Source organism: Otolemur garnettii, unplaced genomic scaffold (assembly GCF_000181295.1).
Source record: "Otolemur garnettii isolate 467f Iridium unplaced genomic scaffold, OtoGar3 scaffold00020, whole genome shotgun sequence".
In the NCBI taxonomy this organism is placed as follows: Eukaryota; Metazoa; Chordata; class Mammalia; order Primates; family Galagidae; genus Otolemur; species Otolemur garnettii.
Window position 1 is genome coordinate 14243161 of NW_003852415.1, and position 7964 is coordinate 14251124.

Consider the following 7964-nt stretch of genomic DNA (forward strand, 5'->3'; position numbering starts at 1 on the left):
TTAAGAGATAATTGAGGAGAACTTCCCAAGCATGGCAAGAGATACTGAAATTCAGATAGCAGACAGTTTCAGAACCCCAGCATGACTCAACCCAAATAAAGCATCTTCTAGACACACTGTAATTAACTTCACCAAAGTTAATATGAAGGAGAAAATCCTGCAAGCAGCCAGACATAAGAAAATCATAACCTACAAGGGGAAGAATATTAGAATGCAGATCTTTCTGCTGAAACTTTTCAAGCTAGAAGAGGATGGTCATCAACCTTCAATCTCTTAAAACAGAACAACTTTCAGCCCAGGATCTTGTATCTAGCTAAATTGAGCTTCATTTATGATGGAGAAGTTAATTACTTTAATGACATACACACATTGAAGAAACTCGCCATAACCAAACCAGCTCTTGAGGATATCCTCAAACCCATCCTCCATAATGACCAGAACAATGCTCTACCCACCAAAGTAAACTCACTCTGAAATTCTTGACCAAAACCCAATTTCCACAGTGGTGAAAAGATTCAAAATGTCCACTGGACTTTCAAAAAACTTGACACCCAAAATATTACCAGGCTTATCAATACTCTCAATTAATGTGAACAGCTTAAACAGTCCTCTTAAAAGGCACCAGTTAGCTGACTGAATACAAAAACTCAGGCCAGATATCTGCTGCATACAAGAATCTCGTCTTGCCTTAAAGGATAACTATAGACTCAGGGTGAAGGGATGGGCATCTGTAATCCAGGCAAATGAAAATCAGAAAAAAAGCAGGGGTGGCAATTTTATTTGCAGATACACTAGGCTTTAAGCCAACAAAGGTAAGGAAAAACAAGGATGGTCACTTCATATTTGTTAAGGGAAACACTCAACATGATGAAATGTCAATTATTAACATTTATGTGCCCAACCAGAATGTTCCTCAATTTATAAGGGAGACCTTAACAGACATGAGCAATTTAATATCTTCCAACAGCATAATAGTTGGAGATTTTAACACCCCTTTGGCAGTGTTGGATAGATCCTCCATTAAGAAACTAAGCAAAGAAATTTTGGACTTATACTTCACCATACAACAATTGAATTTAACACACATCTACACAACATTTCATCCTCACAAAACTCAGTACACATTCTTCTCAGAAGCCCATGGAATAGCCTCCAAAATTGATTACATCTTAGGTCACAAGTCTAACCTCAGCAATAGATGGTATTGACTCAGTGTTCAGACTAAAGCCAGGAAGAAAATGGACATCAAAGGCTTAAAAGCCAGAGCCCTGTTTTATCTTAAAACACTTTTAAAATAAAAGTGTTATTTTAAAAACATGTTTAAAAATTATCATCTATGATTAACTTGGAAGGCAGACCAAGAACTAATTGAATCTATGGCCCTTGGATAAACTGGAGACAATCAGAATACTGGTGTGTGTTGGCTACTATTTGTTGTTTTTAGCCAAGTACTATAAGAAAGAGATGAACTCAGGCAAGAATTGCATAGTCAGCCAGCTGGAACTGTAAAAAAATTTTCAAGGCTTCTTGGGACTGGAAAAAAACTGATAATTTCTATGCTTCAGATACTAGAAGATAAGATTTGTAGGTCAAAAAAAGGAAACTCAGCCCAGCCATAAAGTGATGTTTTCTCAACACCCAAGCCTGTTTCATATTTCAATATAGATTCCTTGATGGTGAGGTAGATGTACTGATCAAAGAAGACAAACTTTGAAACAGGTCTAGAAAAGAATTTGGATTTATTTACTAACACAAGAAACTGAAAATAAATAGATCAGAGCCCCCCACTAAGTGTTTGAGAAAACTATAAAGCCCAAGAAACCGCAAGATTGAATCTGTAAAATTACCTCCATGCAACAGCAGAAAGTGGGCTATGAAAGACATACGACTCCTAATAATATACTTCCCCATAGTCATCTCATATGTGGCCATGTAGAATAATGGATAAGCATTATTCTGTAGTGAAGTAGAGCCACAGAAGAAAATGGGCAATAAAGTTCCTTGCAGAAGACAGTCCCGGGGTTTAGCAAGACATTTTCTCTTAAGACTTGTGGGTCTTTGCAATATCTACTCAACAGAATCCTATCATTGCTCTGAACCAGGGACTGCCTTGGGAGATTTTATTGTGGTCAGTCTGTCCACTTTTGCATTTCGGATGGGTAGATGGAGCACAGATAACTTGTCTTTTAGTAAAAGGATTCTGGGCCTTTAGAAACCATATCTGGACTTTCAAAAGAAGCCCATGCATCACCCAGACCACCTAGACTTTAAGATAGATGCAAAAACTAGATACAATTTGGAGTTTCTCCCCTGAGAAATACATACATTATGTGAGTATATTTTAAGTAAGGGGTGATGGTGGCCAAGTAGGCTAACTACGATATAAATTGAAGGCTATAAAACAAAAATCTATTCTCCCTTTCTTTCTGGGCACCCAGCTAGATCTCCCTTGCAGTGAAGTGACTTAAGTTTTTTTCATTAAAATATGATTGCAGATGGGTGCGGTGGCTCACACCTATAATTCTAACACTCTGGGAGGCCGAGACTGGTGGTTTGCTTGAGCTCACAAGTTCAAGACCAATCTGAGGAAAAACAAAAACCCATTTCTACTAAAAATAGAAAAATGAGGCAAGAGGATCACTTGAGCCCAATAGTTGGAGGTTGCTGTGAGCTATGATGCCACAGCACTCTACTACCCAAGGTGGCAGCTTGAGACTCTGTCTCAAAAAGAAAAAGAAAAGAAAAGAAAAGAAATAGGATTGCAGAAATACGTACCATTTCTATGCTTGGCCCATAAAAGCCTCTCACACTTGTCCAGTATGTCCTTTCCTCCTACTGGCTGATTAATGTAGCAAAGCTTTGGATGACCTCTAGTTGTCATGTATTGAGGAAGGCAGAGCCTTCCTTAACCTGGGTTTCTAAATGACTGTGGAGGATAGCTGCCATCAATCCTATCCTATTATAATGACTCTTTGTTTTTCTAAGCCATTGAAATTTCACTTTTATTTTAACTACAGTTTAACATACTCTAATATATTATTGTAAAAAGTAGCAATACCTATTTTTGCAGAATTTACTGAGTTTTACAGGAATTGCTACAATTGACCCTTTGAATCTGAGACTTTTATACTGTCCCTCACTATCCTCTTGGCCAGATTAGATCACATGGTCCCTTCTTATGACTACCTGGAATAAATATACTCTTAATGTCTTCTTTCATGCTCCTCTTTCCTCCCCTCCTTTTATCTCCTCTCCTCTCTTCCCCCACCCTCCTGCTATACTCTCTTGGCAAAACCCCAGCTCTGGTTTCATCCAATTCCATCTACTCCCACATTCACAGCTTCCTGCAGCTAGTTTCACTTTAAATTCATGACTGATGCAAAGTAAGTCCATAGTTCTGCCCAGCAATCTCACTACATTTACATAGTTCATTCATTCATCCAGTCTCTTACACAGCTGTTTCATACTTTCTTTTTTCTCCCCACATCTCTAGTTCCTCTCCCCTCCTCCTCATTCTCAGCTGATGAGTTTGAATTCCACTTCAATAAGAAAATAGAAGTAATCAAGGGAAATTTTCCATTGGTTCTCACCACCTCCTCTGCTGCCTACCTGCATCTGTTCCTGTGTAATTTGCCTTCCCTCCTGGGTGAGTTGTCTGTGCTCCTTTCGAAAGCCAAAACCTCCATATGTGCACTGGGCACCATTTCCTCTCATCTACTCAAGGACTTACTCCAATAATTATCTCCTCTCTATTCCTGCATCATCAAATTTCTTTCTACGCTGGATCTTTCCCATCAATACACAGAACATCTTGCAATACATTCCATCTTTTAAAAAATCTTGATTTCACAGATCATTACCTTCCAACTTTCCCATTTCTTTGCTAGCTCTTATAGATATATTACTGAAAATAATTATCTATATTCACTCTTTCTTCTCTAACATCATTCTTTCTTGAGTGAGGGCAGGCTTTCCTCCTCACCATTTCACTGAAACAACTTGTGTCAAGATCACTAGTGATCTTCATGTTACCAAATCTGATGGTCAATTATTAATCTTCATCTTAACCTGTCTGTAGCATTTGATACAGCGTATTGCTCACTTCCTCTTGAAATACACTATTCTCTTGGCTTCCAGGGACCCTTCTTTCTTGTTTTTTGCCTGCCTTGTTGTTCCCTCTCCCTCTTCTCCTCAACCTTCAATCTTGGAATGCCCTAAGCTCAGTCCCATATGCTGATTCTTCCCTATCTACATTCATTCTCTTGATGACTTTATCAAATTTTGTAATTTTTAATACCAAGTTTATGCAGATGGATTCCAAATTTCTATTTCTAAGCCAGATGTCTCTCTCTAACTCTGGGATTATGTACCCAACTGCCTTCTTGACATTTCTGCTTGGACGTCTCATTGTGACTTTGAAATTCACATTCCCTGAAAATCCAACTGCTGATTATTTTTACCCTCAAGCCTGTTCAATAAAAGTAGCTCCATTTTTTCAGTTGTCTAAGCCAAGACCTTCATCCCTCTAGACTATTCTCTCTTTCTGGCACCATATACCCAGTGCATCAGCATATCCTCTTGCCTCTGCATCAAGCTGTCTTCATATTCTGACTATTTCTCAAGACCCCCATCACCATAATCTCTCACCCAGATGACTGCAATACATAGTATCCCGTGGCCAACACTACTCAGCCCTTCTCATTATCTTTGTCCTCTCCTTCTATACTCATAAAATATTTATCTGGGTACCCAGTCTGCCAAGTACCTAGAAAATTTCTTGCAGCTTGATGTAGCCAAGAGGATGCAAGCAGAAATGTCTATAGGTTTCTGGAAACATTCCTTAAGAGAGACCTCAAGCTGGGCATTATGGAGTATGCCTGTCCCAGCTACTCAGGAGCCTCAGATAAGAGAGAATCACTTAAACCTACGAGTTTGAGGTTGCTGTGATCTAGGGTGATGCCATTGCACTCTAACCTGGGCAACAGAGTAAGACTCTGTCCCCACCCCACTCCACTCCCTAAAGAGAGAGAGAGCTTGAAGGTAACCTTTGCTGCTCCCCTTTCATCTTCTCTTCCATCCTGCCTTCTGGTACAAAGATGACTCCTTAGATCATAGAGATGCACCCCCCCACCCCCGTTTATTCTTTTCCATTATACCCATGCTCTGGCTGAGTCCTTAAAACAGTGAGATGGAAGGTTTGGGAGTCTCTGAGGACTTGCTAAAACAGTTGCTATCCACCTATGGATTCTGACTTCTGGGCCTGAGTGAGAAACTGACTACTATTTAAAGTCACTGTCACTTGTGTTTCACTGTCACCACTGAAATTCTTCCTCTAACTGCCATCTCTGCTCTGACCTTGCTCCTTTATAACTATTCTTCCCACAGCACCAGCCCCTTTAAGACCCAGCTTGGTTCATGCCACTCTTATGGCCAAATCTCTCTGGAAACTCCTCATGCTGCACTCATTGTGCTTTCCCTGGACAAGTTCATTCTCCTGTGCTCTTTTCTCTGTTCCTCCTCTGCTCTCAGCTCTGTGCACTCTGGACCCCATTCCTTTCTCTGTAGATGCAGTGGCCCATGCACTGGCTCGCAGACACATTTCTACTGCAAAGCAGTGCCATCTTTTCTATTTCCTAGAAGGTTATTAGCCCCATTATCTTGTGACTCACTCTGTCACTTTCCTCAAGATTGCATCCAAATGTCACCTTATCAAATGGGACTTTGACCACTCAGTCTAAACCATCACCACTACCACCACCAGAAAACATCCCAGAGGGAAAGCAACTCCTCTGAAGATACTGGGCCCAAGTTCTCACAGGGCATATAATAGGGATTTGAGCCAGGAGTAGCAGCCCATCAGGGATTAGGGGGGCTTTCAGGCATTGTGATTTCCATCAGGATGCTGCCCTCATTCCTTGATATGGACAATGAGCACTGTCTTTATTTACCAGAAGCTGCTGTGAAAACTGGGCTTTAGGCACCACCACCACATCCCATCTTCCCCATTTCTCTCTCCCCAACCCACCCCCAACCTTGCCCAGCTAGATGGTTATTCCTCCAAATAAAAAGCTTAAAGTTGCCACTGGCTAGATATTGGATGGCATAAGCATTCTATAGTTTACAGTCCCCCAATTCCCTATTGTCATATAACCACTCACTTCACTAATTCATAATATCTGTCTGGTTCCTGAAGTTATATGATAGGCAAATAATGGCAATAGGGTATTTTAGTCCTCATAAATTTATGGAAGAAAACTCAAAAGGTTAAGAGATACTCTAAGACCTCAAAGAATGACTGGCTCTTTACTCCAGGCATCAGGAGACAGTCATTCCACATAACAACTTTATATACCTACCATTCTAGAGGTGAAACTCCATCTACTGTATTACTCCAGAGCTCATCCTGGAGAGTTGTTTGATTTGGTTCAGAATCCAAATTATTTTCATTTGAAATGTCAATACAGGCCAAGTGGGCTTTGAACATATGCAGACATTATTGCAAACAAATTAATTTTTTCTAGAAAGGGACCTAGCCTGGTATCAAGGATCTACTATTTTAAACAACTAAAAGGACAATTACATTATTTAGCTAGTAAATGCTATATTTAGGAGTTACTAAAGACATAAATTCAAACAATTGCTAGTTCAAGTGAAGTTTAAATTCTTCAAAGAGCTCATAAGAGCTTTCTATAGAGCTCAGTATTGCCCTGTTACATATTTATGCTATTTTTTAAGGAAAGTATTAGTATTTCTGTGTTAATCTGACCTTGTCTTTATAAATTCTTTCAAAACCAAATGCTTGAAAAATAGTAATAAAAACTGTTTTGAATGAGTTCATTGCCTCTTCTTATTAACAGTTCTTCCAGGATTAAGAATCATTAAGAAATAATCTCATTCATTCATTATTCATTCAGCAAATTCATGTGACAAATATTTATCTAGCAATACTAGTTACTTTTCTATCCACCAAACTCACAGCAATAAATGTAAGAGCAAAATCCATGCTCTTATGGAGATTACAGTCTAACTGAGGGACAGACAATAAATAAGTAAATGGGTGATGCACTTGAACTATAAGGAAAGTTCATCCTTTCATCACCAGCATCTGGGGCTTGAAAAGGGGACAAAGGCGATGAATGAATTAATGACTTAATATGATAAACTCTACCTTCAGAATCTCTGATCAGACAAAACCTTTGCTCTGTGGTCACAGAATGGAGTGGTGTGGGGTTATGCACATTTTTAGCTCCATCTTCCACAAACTGTGGCTTTGTTATGTGTGTTGGCGGCAGGTGGTTCCCAAAAGGAAAAGCTCTAGGAGACAAAAGTCTGTGTCTGGACCTCTTTCCTCCTCACACATTGAGAGCTGCAGAGAAACCTTACCTCCTGTACAACACTGGGACTCTTACAAGGGACATCCCACAGTTTGATGCTCTGCATTCTCTAAAGCAAATTAGATCTCTATTTGGAACCAAGGCTACCATGTTGGGAAATGAGTCTGCAAGTTCAAATGTGTTCTGATAAACTTTCTTCGGTCTTTAGTTTCCTCGGAGGGGAAGTAATCATTGCCCAGGGTCTCCCTTTTGGTCCCTGCCCCTGCCACCTTTAGTTTGTCTAGTCATTAAAGCAGTTTCTAACTGCCTCATAAAACAAAGTCAGCACTTCTTGTTTTCAGATACTATGCTGCCCTGGCAGAGTTAACAGTTCCAGGAAGACGGTATCTTCTTTACCTATAGATCTTGATAACCCTGAGCAAAAACTGAAACAGACATACCCAAAGGCTGAACCCAGTATCTCTGAAAATCATGAAAAGCAATATCAACTTTACCTCATCAGAGCCTCTAACAAGACCTTTCTAGAACATAGTCCCCTTGATATTAAAGCACATAGATGTGGTTTCCCAGGTCGACCCCAGAAGTATGAGAGAGCCAGGGTGGGGACTGGAGGCTGAGAGAAAAAAGTGG